This window comes from Drosophila tropicalis, unplaced genomic scaffold (assembly GCF_018151085.1).
Source record: "Drosophila tropicalis isolate 14030-0801.00 unplaced genomic scaffold, ASM1815108v1 contig_1, whole genome shotgun sequence".
Lineage (NCBI taxonomy): Eukaryota > Metazoa > Arthropoda > Insecta > Diptera > Drosophilidae > Drosophila > Drosophila tropicalis.
The window spans coordinates 1,495,556-1,510,092 of NW_027172355.1; the positions used below are offsets into that span (position 1 = coordinate 1,495,556).

Consider the following 14,537-nt stretch of genomic DNA (forward strand, 5'->3'; position numbering starts at 1 on the left):
ATCATTTAAGTTTTCACACTCGTGGAAAACTTTCAAAATTCTTTCATTCTTTAACACTTTTGCACAAATAAATAAAACTGTCTTGAATTATATTGACAAATACTATTCAGTCCGGATTTAAGGTGTTTCCACTTATGGAGTTAAAAATAAACTGTCGCAAACGAGAGGAACAATTAGCTCCTCATGTTATATTTTTTGAATTAACTAGGTAGAACCCTTTTTGTATTATTAGGTAAAAAACTTACTTAACTTAATATTTACATCCAATTAGGTAAACGGAAATAAAAACGACCAACCTACAACTAGGACAAATTTTTTATCAACACATAACATTGTAGAAAGGCATATATATAAACAGGTAGTATTTGCAAAACAGCATTACGCAATGTTATCATTTCTTCTTCCTTATACCTGCAGCGAATTATTTAGGCGAGGTTGTCTAATTTTTATGGCTTATGCATCGGTGTCGCAGGTCTCCGCATATTGGGACCATATACATCTAATAGGTAAATATTTCGCCTACCCAGTGTAAGTAGTCCCGTAGTGATACTAGGTGATACTTGTTAATTGTGTTCCACCAAAGTTTAAAAATGCCAATATTTAGTACATTTTTTTAAACGCTTCTAGTTCAATAACGATTTAAGTAATTATTAAAATTTATTAAACATGCTATTAATAAAGAACATACTTTTCAGATGAAACCAAACCAAGATCGATTGTTCAAATCGCCCAATATTCAGTTTCGATATTTTTTTAAAATTATAAATTTTTCCTATACACTAAAAATCTCTCAGCTTTGGGCCCCTTTAGCACCCATGAATCTCAACCGATTTCAAAAATTTTTTTTGGATTTATAATCTCTGAAATATTCCCTATCGATTGCATATATCATTTTTGTCAAACGCGATCATGAAAAAACTGATTTTTGCAACGCTATCCGAGCAGAGTCCCAACTGTGCAATGCTCTATATCAGGGGTAGGCACGCATAGAATCAAAAATTAGGTTTTGCATTTGCTTTACACTGAAAAAACAGTATAGCAAAAAGAAATATTTCTTGCTGAACATCAACTGATTTGTGTGTTGCAACAAACACGAAGTACGAAACTTTTTTTTATTTATTGCATTATAACCTATTTTAAAGAAACTTGAAAGCAAGAAACTTATTTCACATCGAATTCAAATTGTCAATCAAGAGAAAACAAATTTTTCCATTTGTCAAGAAACATTTTTTATACCATACACCCATAGGGTGAAATGGTATATTAAAGTCGCCAAAATGTATGTAACAGGCAGAAGGAAGCTTCTCTGACCCTATAAAGTATATATATTCTTGATCAGGATCAACAGCCGAGTCGATCTAGCCATGTCCGTCTGTCCGTCCGTCCGTCCGTCTGTATGAACACGCAGATCTCGGAGACTATAAGAGCTAGAGCCACCAAATTTGGCATGTTTACTCGTGTATTATGCACATGTACAGAGTTAATTGGAATTTCGGCCACGCCCCCTACGCCCCCAGGAATCACATAAAACTGTTTTTCTTAAAAAGTATGACAGCTAGAGACATCAAATTTAGTTTGTATACCCGATTAGTTAGCGCGCAGAAATTCATTGTTCAAACTTTTTGCCACGCCCCCTTACGCCCCCTGGAATCACATAAAACTGTTTTTCTTAAAAAGTATAATAGCTAGAGACATCAAATTTGGTTTATATGCTCGTTTAGTTAGCGCGCAGAAACTAATTGTTTAAACTTTTTGCCACGCCCCCTTCCGCCCCCAGAATGTACATAAAACTGATTTCCTTAAAAACTATGATAGCTACCGACATTAAATTTGGTATGTAGACTAGCTTAAAAGGCGCGCAGATATTGGCTATTTAAACATTTTGCCACGCCCACTTCCGCCCCCGCAAATTAAACAGAACTGATTTTATCAAAAACTTACAAAGCTAAAGTCACCAAATTTAGTATGTATACTGGCATAGTATGCGCGGAGAATTTATATATTTTCACATTTTGCCACGCCCACTTCCGCCTCCATAATTTAGAAAAAACCGATTTCCTCCTGTATTTTTTTGACTATCGCATTCAAATTCGGCAGACTAATTATTCTTATCTATTTCTATCAAATCACCAAATTTTATTGAAATCGGACTAGAAGCATGCAAAATATGCTTATGAACGTATTTTACTAAGCGGTCCACAAGGCCAGAATTGGCCGTTGGTTAGTGGCGGCGCTAGAGTGCTCGTGTGTTCGTAGAGTGAGCGAGATAGCACATAGTATAAGACATGTAAAAACAATTTAATAGACAAACATTTGGTTTTCGAAATTTAAAATATTTGTTTCACCTGGTGTATGGTATACCCAAGTCGACGAGTCGACTTACTTGCTTCATTTTAGTGTAGTTTTGACATGTGGAACAATTTTCTTTTTGAAAATCATTTTTTTTCTGACAAGCACGAGTCGAATTGTTTCCGAAGTGCCATTGCCGAACCTACACGAGTATTTACAGTGTATGTGAGACGACAGCGCTGCGGCAGAGCTAGGCCCTAATCCGGGAAATGCGCCGTGCTGACCACTGATCTATATCTTTCCATCGTGCTCTCTTTATGTGACAAAAAAAAAACATCAATATCCCACACTCATATAAACCAACATAAGCGTAATAAAATTGTAGTTTTATGTCTGCACTTGTTTCTGTGAGTACATTGCCTTACCTTGGGCAAAATTAAAATTGACAAAATTCTGTTTCAAATTAAGAAAACGAGTGAAAGAGAAAACGACAAGAGAAAGATAAAGAAAACAAATCGACGATCAATGTTTTCATGTGTGCTTGCTCAGTAATACGACATTTTATCTTTTTCGGCGTTTATTTTTTTACTATCGCGGTGCATGCCGAAGTGAACCAGTCTGTTGCAGCATTTTGTTGCGACATGAAAAAATTAATTTATGGGTTGTTTTTTCATTCATATTTTCTTGCCGCAGGTCCTCGATTGTGCTGGTTTAAGCGATTGAGCCATATTTTTTCCACTGTTTATTTTTCGAAGTGTAAAGCACACATGAAGACAACTTTTGCATCCGTCCGGCTCCCGCATAGAGGTGCCGATCTAGTTCGTTCCTCAGGGAAAATGAGTGGCGGGTCCTGATGTACATGAAATATATTTGAGATAATATATTTTTGGTCTTATATACTTTGTTACATTTATTATGCTCGTCATGCATGGAATTTCATACGCAACGTTGTTTTTGTCCATAGTTGCAATCTGTCAAAAACCCCTGTATGTGGGCAATTTGTATTGTTTTGTTGGCTCTGTGTCCAGTTGTGTGATTTTATCCATCCACGTATTAGTCCCGTTGGAAAGTCATTGCCTTCTAGAATCGTCTTTTTTGTTAAATGTGTGAAAAAGTTTGGCGTTTGTGTCCAAAACTCTCATTATATAATTTTTGACTTTGTTAATAATATAGTTTTTGGGCTGTTTGGAGTGAAAATGAATAATTCGTCTCAATAATGCAGGTTTTTGATACCAGCCAAGTAGAATTTTGTCTCCTGCATACCATAGAGTTCTGAAATGGTATATAAGACGTCTACATTTTTGGTAAGCATTCTTGTACCCTTTATTGTCTTTAAGATTTTCTCCATTACTAGGTCTGATGCGATCGGTGAAGCCGTGGCCAGTAGTCTATAATGTTGGGTATAAACTTCACTTGGACTTAAATTCCACAGTGTTTTTGATATTAAACACAGATGCCTTGGTGAAATGGCTTAATATGATGGTCAAATATTTTCATAGGTGGTAAGACGGTGAATTTAGCATGGAACAAGTTTTATGTTTATGTAATTGTTTTACGAGCTTGTTTTTTATCTGTAATCATAACGTCACATTTCGTAGTATTTTATATGTTGAAAGGGTGGTATGCTTTTACTATGAAAAATTATATGTTTATTTTGTTGAAGAAAAACTATTTTTTTCGTTAAATTTTTATAACCAGGCCCGGACTGGGACCCTAAGGGCCCACCGGGCATACAAATTAAAGGGCCCATATAGTATAATGCTTTCCGAAGCAAATGAAAGATACACAGTTTTAAGCTTTTCATCAAGTTTGATCGATTATCTTTTTTCAACATTGCGTTTCTACGTAAGGCGTTATTTTTACTAGATTTTAACACTCATCAAACAGTAAAAGTTTTTCAAGTAAATTGCTCTGTAACGAAAAGGCGTGCATAATTCGTTTATCTTCAATTTGATTCAAGTTTTTTTAATTATGGAAAAATGACACACACTTGCCAAAATATAGATTTGGTAGGAAAATCTATGGAAAAACTATACAATTATAGTACATCGAAGGGGCCCCTAAAGGTCTGGGGCTCAGGGCTCTGCAGTCTCGCTTGAACCGGGAAAAAGCGCCACTTTTTCCGCAAATTTCAAAAGTTCAAATACAACCGAGGTGCTGGCGTTAAAAGTTATTCTTTGAGAGATGGAGCGTTTTGTCCTGTCAATGGACCACCAAGCTCGCTGCGATGACGCATTGGTGGAAGACACGCAAAGTTTGCTTGCGGCATTTGCTATTCACGCTAACCGATCAGGAACGGCTGGAACACCGGCAATGGCTCCCAGCAGCTCGGAGACTTCCGTTTCTCCAAAACTTGTATCCAATGTGGTAGAGCTAGATGAGCTGGGCTCGCTCATTTGGGAAATGGACATGATGTTCAATTAAGGAGATAATTGCAAAAAACGACTACGCCACATAAATCTCGGCACTAAGAATAGTGCGAACGAAGGAGCTACACGAAGCGTTATGCCACATAATGATGAGTAGCAAATCGGTGGTAAAGGCGGCAAAGAGCAAAATGTTTTTGGGCTGCGTATAGAACGTCTAAGGCAGTCATATGGTATACTCCTCTGACGGCTAAGTGTGCGCAAAACTAGGTGATATTTGGCTTTACAGCTGCTACCTACCACTTAGCCTCCGTTTGGAAGAGTTTGAAAGTAGACTCGAAAACCTCACTGCGCACGCAAGGGGTAAAAGAAAATTGGTTATTGCTGGAGACTTTAATGCATGGTCCCACGAATGGGGAAGCAGCTCAACAAATGCACGAGGACGCAGTTTGCTAGAAGCTTTTGCCATACTAGATCTGGCGATACTAAATACAGGTACAAGCTACACTTTTACCAGAGCGGACTACGGGTCAGTGATTGATGTGACTTTTGCCAGCAGCCAGATTGCAAGCGCTATACAGTAGGAGATAAGCAGCCATTACACAGCCAGCGACTACATGGCCGTTATTTTTAATATTGGCAGTCGAGCCCAACAAGCAGCGGTGCAAGACAAGATTGATAGAGTTGATGGACTAAACCCAGAAGTATTCGCATCAGCACTAGTGATCCCAGAACTAACTGGATGCCAACAAGCAGGCAGAAATGATTATGGAATCTGTGGCCAAGCGAGGGCCACATGGCGAATATAATGCAAACGCTCTGTCCAGATACATTTATACAGATACAGACCACAATGCATGCTAGAGTCAAACTGCTGGGGAGTGCGATTGCTGTAGCTGGTGATCTCTCCGATGCAATGCGGTTTTCGTAAGGCCAAATCAACAATACACGCATTGGCAACAGTTGTTGAAATAGCGAGAAAATCAATTGAAGGACAGCGATGGAAAAATGGTGGTAACAAATACTGCCTAGTAACCACACTTGATGTGAAGAACGCCTTCAACACAGCTAACTGGAGCCGATTATCGAGGCGCTAAGAATATTCCACGTGCAGATCCCACTTATTGCTGTAATAGATCCCACTTATTATTCCGAAATCGCAAGCTTCTATATAGCACAAGGAGTGGCGATCGAATTCATGAAGGTACGAGCAGCTCTCTGAAACAGAAGAAAAGACGGTCACATCGATTGGCATAGCAAAACAGTGGCTTGCGAACGTAGGACTAGAACTTGCAGACCTAAAAACGGAAGCAGTTCTTATCAGCAGCAGGAAAACGGTAGAGCAGGCAAAAATTGTGCTAGATACATGCAGTTTTGTTGGATACACGCCTCTGTTTCAGAGAACTCATGGTGCACGCGAGTGCAAATGCGGCTGAACTGGGATGATCCATGATACGAATCATGCTCAATACAAGAGGCCCAGTACAATCACAACGATTACTGTTGATGAACGTCGTCAAGTCGACCATGCTCTACGGCACGCCAGTATGGGCGGATGCGATGCAGACGAAGTCATTCAGACGAGGATTAGAGGCAATATACCGTCATGGAGAGTAATATCAAGTATGGTCCCAATAGACCTACTAGCATGTGTATGCGTGCCAATCGCAGCATGCAGCATGGGGAAGAAGAAGAAGAAAAATGGAAATTATGTTTGGAATAGTTTGTCTGTGCATTGATACAGAAAAATAATATGGAACAAGTAAAAATATTATGGATAAGGACTGTAAGGAACTTCGGCAGCCGAAGTTAGCTTCTTTAATTTTTTTCATGAAGCAATTTTTTTTATACCATACACCTATAGGGTGAAATGGTATATTAAAGTCGCTAAAATGTATGCAACAGGCAGAAGTAAGGTTCTCCGACCCTAAAAAGTATATATATTCTTGATCAGGATCAACAGCCGAGTCGATCTAGCCATGTCCGTCTGTCCGTCCGTCCGTCTGTATGAACACGCAGATCTCGGAGGCCATAAGACCTAGAGCCACCATATTTGGTATGTATACTCGTGTGGTATGTAAATTTATAGAGTTTATTGGAATTTTGGCCATGCCCCTTACGCCCCCAGGAATCACATAAAACTATTTTTCTTAAAAACTATAACAAATTTGATATGTAGATTGGCTAAATAGACGCGCAGATATTGGCTATTTAAAAAATTTTCCACGTCCACTTCCGCCCCCGAAAATTAAACGAAACTGATTTAATTAAAAACTAACAAAGCTAAAGCCACCAAATTTAGTATGTACACTGGCTTAGTATGCGCGCAGAGTATACAACTTCTTAATTATCGGCAGACTAATTAATCTTATCAATTTCTACCAAACTACTAAAATTTTATTGCAATCAGACTGGAAATCAGACTGCGTATAAACGTATTTTACTAAGCGGTCCACAAGGCCAGAATTGGTCGTTGGCTATTGGCGGCGCTAGAGTGCTCGTGTGTTTGTAGAGTGAGCGAGATAGCACATAGTATGAAGCATGTAAAAACTATTTAATAGACATACATTTGGTTTTCGAAATTTGAAATATTTGTTTCACCTGGTGTATGGTATACCCAAGTCGGCGAGTCGACTTACTTATGTACTTCATTCATTTTAATTAATATTTACTTATTTGACGTATGTATACATTTGACGTATGTACATAGCTTATATCTTACCATTTTGTGAAAACTATCCGGAAAATTATAATTCGAAATTCCTAGAAGATCCCATCATTCCCATCGGAGCCGTAATGCAATTACGGAATAAAGCGAGTCAATTATCCGATTAACAACGAGAAATTGTACGAGTAGTACGCCGAGTTAGTATTCAACGAAGAAGGGCCTTCATTCGTGCTTCTCAAACACAAGAGCACAGAGAATCAGCTAGTGAAAAGGCTAGATTAGAAAGGAGAAATCGTCAAGCTTACCGTGTAGATGAGGAATAATGGTTCAAGTATTGATTAGAATCGAGCACCATTGCACCATCGACTACAGCTTGCATCGATTAGTTAGCATTGATCCTATGAACATTGTTTGCCAGCATTGTGGCACATTGAAGTTTGCTGGTAAAACGCCTGGTTTGTGCTGCCTTAGTGGTTAAGTAAAATTGCCATTATTGGTCCCCCCACCAGAGCCATTGTGTTCCCTGCTTTATGGCGAAACTCCCAGAACCACGACATTTTCTATGGAACACTTAAAAATACAATGGTTGTTTCCAAATAACTTCATTTGGGGCTGAAATTATCGAAGAGCACGGATATAATCCAACATTTATGATAATTTACGTTAAAAAAAGTGTTTGTAAATCTAAATATTACTATGGTTTGGAATTTAAAAATTCAAGGCCAGATTTGCCATCGCATTGGATCGTTGCAACCTATTGAAGATGTACATATGGAAGAACAACTTAACCGGCATCAAGGGATCAACACAGCTACGAAAAGAGCAATTATACAAGATCTGCACCAAATGCTTCATGAACATCAGGCATTGGTCAAACTGTTGAGGACTATAAAGTTGTGATCAGAGCAAATAAAAGACTAGCTGGAACACATCAACGCCCACTTAGTGCTCCAACAATCGATGAAATGGCGATTCTGATTGTTGGCGAAAACTTGGAAACACGTGATATTGTACTTACACCACGCAAAACTAGCCAACCACAAGGAATATACGAAACACACCGTTCATATGATGTTCTGACAAGGAGACGAAGGATATCAATTTGTACTAAATTTGTGACAGTTGAGGTGCCATTGTGCATTCAGCCCATATGATGAATTTTAACGCTGAGAAAGCCATACGGCATCCGTCTAACAATGTGGTTGCAATTCCATAAGAAGTAACTGCTACCGCAATTACGGATCTCGTAAGTACAGTGGCCAAAACGAATGACATAAGGAACGTCTTCCCAGTTCAACCGGAGTCGTTAAAAAAAAAGCCACCATTTCAATTCCAGACTTCCCTCAGCTTTGGATTCAGCAGTGGTACATTCGGTTGAACTGATTGGATTAGTCCATGTGGATCATATTCACGTTCAATTCAATTTAATTAATTAATCTATTAAATGCGCCATTTATTCCGCGATGTGGCGCTGGCAATCCTAAACAAACTAACAAACTGTTATCTTTGACACGAGGGTTCGATGGCAAGCATGTTGAAATGATGATAGCAAATAATGAGCGTATTTAACTTGGAGATGCAGAAATATTTGCTTCGGCGATTGTCGTGTCCCAATGAGTATCGTTTTCCTGAAATGTGGGCACACTATGCCATTAACAGTTCGTAATGATTCTAATGATATTGGCCCTCGCAAATCGCGGAGAAACTGGTCAGCGTTGTCGCTGGGGGTGTTTCGGCACGTTGAGCAGCATTCGACGCTGTGACCGTTCTCTAGATGCACATCTAAGTGTACAACAGTGGGATAAAGTTCGTGAATAGGGAATGAGAATATACGCCAAATGGGTACATGTCATAACGCCCAGTTTCATAAGGCCCAGGGGATTGATCCATTGCAGTTCCCATATCTACCAATTTGATAACCCGTGACTTCATCGTTGATATTGGATGTATGGATACCAAAAACCGCCAAGTTGCTCCCTTTCTTGACATTTTTTCAAACGTATTTAATTGACTTCACCGAATTGCAATACTCAACGTTACAATGTGGAGTGAATGCTTTGGAAAGAAGTGGCGAATATGATACAATCCACCTGTTGTTAACTGCGAAATCGTTACCTTTCACTTTAATTGTAACAGTTCTACCATTATCATTGGGCGATCGACCGAACATTGAAAGATTTGCGCAATGACTCGAGATGTTTTGGTGGTGCAGTGATTTTATTATCTGGCGATTTTCGACAAACCTTACCAGTCATTCCAAGATCTATTGCTGCCGACAAAATAAACGCTTGCCTTAAAGCATCAAATCTGTGGCATTATATAAAGAACAAACGAAGAAGAAGCCACTAATTATACAACTGAATTTTTAAACTCCTTGGATGTGCCGGGCTTACCCGCAAAATTTATAACTGAAGGTTGGATCGGTAGTCATAATGCTTAAAAATTTAAACCAATTTAGTCTTTTTCAACGTTTAATGTATTATTTGAATCTACTCTTAAATTAGAGCCTAACAACAAGTTTGAGATATTTTTCTTAGTCTAGTACTTAAGCTAAATACTGGGGATACAGCAGGCGGCCGTAATCACTTATTACACTATGCAACAAAATGAAGGTTTGTAAAATCAAACCGCACCAGACCTTTTTTTTCTGAAAGTTTATGTATTGTATAGCAAAACCCTATTTGGGTTTTTCAAAGTTAGCTCGTTTTTTTTTATAGCGAGTTGAAGTTTTTCATTTTGGGATTATTTTTTAGTTTGTCAGATGTGCTAAATATGACTTATATATCGATTTCTTCTTCATGCATTCGACCTAAATCATCCTCATTTATTGAAGAAATATTGTTAATGGTTAAATAAATTCATTTTATGAATGTTATATAACCCAAAATTACTTTTTCAGCTACAGTTCTAGAAAAACTTACAATTAAGCCCTTATTTAGAGTAGTTTTGGAAGTATTTTTAATTTATAACTATTTTTCGATAGAACAATAACAAGATTAATTTAAAACAACAAATATATTTTGAAATATGGAAAATTAGAAACGAGTTCTTTTTGGTTGTGGTTCATTTCCTTTATCAAGAAGAAGGTATATTATTTTTTGATGTTAATTGTGTTTTCGAGATCAGCGTGACGTCAATTTTACTTGAGTCTAGGAGTAGTAGCAGTTCGTTTTGCGCTTGGAGATGCCGTTAGCATTCCAAAGACATAGATGTAAGGAAACCATTATTTATTCTCGATAAGCTTTTCAATAAGCAGGTTTTGATTCCGCACCAGCATCTGCATGCAGTTTTGCATGAACGTCATAAAAGTGGTCATGTTTTGATTAAGTGAGATCAATACAAAACCTTTCACGAGTTGCAGAGAACGGACGTGTTTTTTTGCGCTTATCAATTTTTATTTTTCTCACAATTAAAAACTTTTCTATGACTGAAAAACTCAATATCGGTTTTATTAAAATTTTATGATCCGAATTTTATTTTCATTTCGCGATTGCTTTCACTTGCTTTTGTGTTTTTTTTACCAAAATAAAACCTTTAACAATTTTAATATATGTTGTTTTGTTTATTGCTTTTGTGACTTACATTTTACCGTTGTAGCTAACTCACCGCGCTCTTGCGTACAAATTGTTGTTGCATGTGTTCAATTTGACGCTCTCTCTTTCTTTTCTATTGATATTTGATTGCGCTCTCAGTGATACGTGTTTTCATTCCTTTTACTTTTCAGTAGTGAAGGCTTAATCTGCACATTAACCCTTGTGTGAGAACTGGTCAGTATATTCTTAAACACATATGTATGCATTTTGTTTCCTTTAAAATTTTATTTAAATCCTCCTTTAAATTAAATTAAATTTGAAAATTTAAAAAATAAATGGTTGTCTGCTCTAAAATTAATGTACAGTCGCCACTAATGCGGTTGACTCCCATGATTATATTCTTTGTTGGTTGTGTGACAATGCGGTTCACGTTAAGTGTGCAGGTTACACAGGCAGAATCAAGGAGTCTATTGCTAAAGGTGGTGGCTTAAAATATGGATGTGATGCTTGCCGGGAGGTCGAGAATGAGATGCGCTCATTTATGAGGCCGACTAGAGATAGTTTTGACACTTTAAGGGCAGGTTTTAACGAACTCCAAGCGGAGTTTACTGTGGTGGAGACTCAGTACAGAAACTTAACCATCCGGTATCACCTCAAAATAATTTCTCAAAAACGGTGCCAATTGTAGTGTCCAATTTTACGAGCAATTACCCCTTCCAATAGAAATTGCCGATAGTTCCAAAAGTATCGAGGGCCCCGTGAACAAGTTGACTGCAGCGGTGACCCTGTTGTCACATCTGATGATGTAATAGCCTATATTCGGAAGAAAATTAACGTCTCGAATTTTGCGGTGGGAAAGTTTAAATTTTCTGATTTTCAGGGCATTTCGTCCTTTAAAATAAGTGTTTCTTCCAATATCTTTGACATTATATGTCGAGAAGATTTTTGTCCGAAACATATAATAGTTAAGAAATATATGTAAAAAAGACAAATCGGCAACCGATTCGCCTGCCAACAACAACAACTAACACTATTCCTGCCACATCAGCATCTGCTGATGTCTCAAAAAACTAGCTTCGTCTCTTAGCCTGGGTTACCAGAACGTTAGAGGACTGAAATTAAAGCTTCCTAATCTCTATGTAGATAGTCTTTCTTTTGAGCATAACATTCTAGCTTTTACAGAGACGTGGCTAAAACCTGACATTGCTGATGCATCGGTTTTTTCCACAAACTTCTATATTCAGACGAGACCGGATTTCTCGAGTAGGCGTTGGCGTTCTGATAGCTGTTGATGCTGCTTTATCATGTGAAATAATTCAATTTTCGAATACCCAGGAGATTGAGTTTGTCGGTGTTACAGTAAATTTTAAATCTTTTAATGCTTTTATAACTTGTTCCTATATTCATTGTGGTCTATTTAAATAATTTAGAGCCAATACAGTTTGTCTTCTCTTTAGTTTCCAGTCAGGATATGCTCATAGTTTTAGGTGATTTAATTTTACCTGCTTTCGCATGGTCACTTAAGGATGAATCTCCCATGTTGCTGCCCTCTATGTCACATGACTTTATTGATGGCCATCTAGGCTTATCTTTATCCCAAATTAATCCTGTCATAAATTTTTGTATTGAATTCTTCCAATTCTGAAGTTTATAGGATCGAACCATTTGTTCTTCTCGAAGACAAATTTAATCCTACATTAAATTTAAAAATTGATCTGTCCTTGCCATTACCATTACTAGGTTCAAATAAGTTACCTCTAACTAGGTGTTTCTGTAAGACTGATGAAAGTCACAATGCTGCAAGACGAAAGCGGCCCTGACCTTGTGCATGTTCCTTCCTAGTGTCCTCATCTCAGTGTCATGTTATCCATTTCCCCTGAACTGACAAATCCGCTCTCCCATGCCTAACTTCTTTTCGTTCTTTTACCGTCTTCTCAACACGACATGGCACCCTGAGCCTGTGCAGCTCAGAGCTGGCAGTGACCAAAGTCGGTGTCCACCAAGCTTGTGCTGCCGTCGTAAATTCGAGATCCGGGCCTGCGTTCCGTCGGAATGTCATTCTGCGGGTAGAGGATGATCCACTCATCCGCACTCCCATCCGGGAAGTGTCGGAATCGGTCCGCTGCAAATTTACCAACCTGGTCTGGGCCGATCCCAACTTTAGACGTTCAGCTTCCGTATTCATGGTGCTCCAAGGCGAGTGACTTGATTATTCTAATGGGAATCGCCATTACTATTAAGTTCGAGATTTCACCACGTACACACGCCTCTTTTACTCCTGCAATTCAGTTTGTCTCTTCTTTAGTTTCCAGTCAGGACATGCTTATAGCTTAAGGTGATTTTTATTTACCTCCTTTAGCATGGTCTTTAACAGATGAATTTATTTATCCCAAGTCAATCCTGTCTTAAATTCTAATGGAAAATCGTTAGATCTTATTTTTGCATTGGATTCTTCTAATTGTGATGTTTCTAGGATAGAACCATTTGTTCTTCCCGAAGACAATCTCATCCTACATTAAATTTAAAAATTGATCTGCCTTTGCCAGCCTTAACAAATATAATACAACTGTACCTTTGTCACAAACAACTAAACTAGCATATAAAAATAATTTTCAACCCCGAAAACGTGTGTTTAAGTCTCACTAGAATAAGACATTTTAAGAACAATTGTTACCTCCTAGAGCCTAAGATTCCCTATATAAAGTCAAAAAGTATTTACACAATGAACTTTTTTTTTTTTGCAACTTTTATTTTCTAAGTTATTTTGTTGTTGTTGTAAGTAAATTACAACAAGAAAACATTCTAAGCTTTGAAGCTCGATTATTCAAGAATACAAAGAAAAAGAAAAATAAAAAAATAACGGTATGTAGAGCAAGTCAAAATCAAATGAACGAATGATATACAGTTGTCAAAAGTATTAGCACAGTTATTGTTTGCGGCAAAAGTATTTTCATAATGAAAATGTACTTTTATTATTTAGCTAAGTAACTCTAAGAAACCCAAACCCTACCCATTGGCAGACAAGAAGCAGCGGACCATCAGCAAACCCTGGTTGGCGAATTTTACTTGGTGGACGACAGTGGCGAACGGTGTCAACAACAGGATCATCAGGTGAGATGTACATTAGAATAGAAATAAGTACATCAATCTATTTTGTTATTATTATATACTTATATCGATATCCTAATACTGAAAAATTGTTAGCGAAGCAATACGAGTTGCATAAAGGCATACAAAAACATTGGATTAGTTAACATAGCCAAATGCTACAGAGTGGAGTAATCGAACACCTCTATTTCGCAGATGGAAAATATGAGGAAGGTTTAAAGAAGAGTCAAGCAGGCACTGGTGATTCGGAAAACATTGAAGCAGATGTAACGATGTAAGAGAATTTTGAGGACAGCAACGAAGAGTCGCGGGGAAATGCGACCTCCATTAATGAAAACGCTAATGTTAACCAAGCGACATTTTTCAATAGAGCCCGACAGCTCCCGGAATATTTGGATAGAGTAGTCAAAGATTTATGCACTATAGACAATTCGACAGGTAATGATATATGTATAATATATGTTAATAAGATAAATTATTTATGGGAGAAAGTTCAGGCGTGCCAGGTATTGACAAATAATGCAAGATTTAAGAATACTTTAGATCATTTAGAATTCGATGTCCGGAATTATC

The 14,537-nt window shown here is 37.8% G+C and overlaps 1 protein-coding gene across 2 annotated transcripts in view; it reads right to left on the reverse strand.

Annotated features, from left to right (window-relative positions):
* Positions 1-14,537, reverse strand: part of LOC137577202 (cell adhesion molecule Dscam2-like) — a 753,142-nt gene that overhangs the window by 90,102 nt on the left and 648,503 nt on the right. The window lies entirely within an intron of this gene.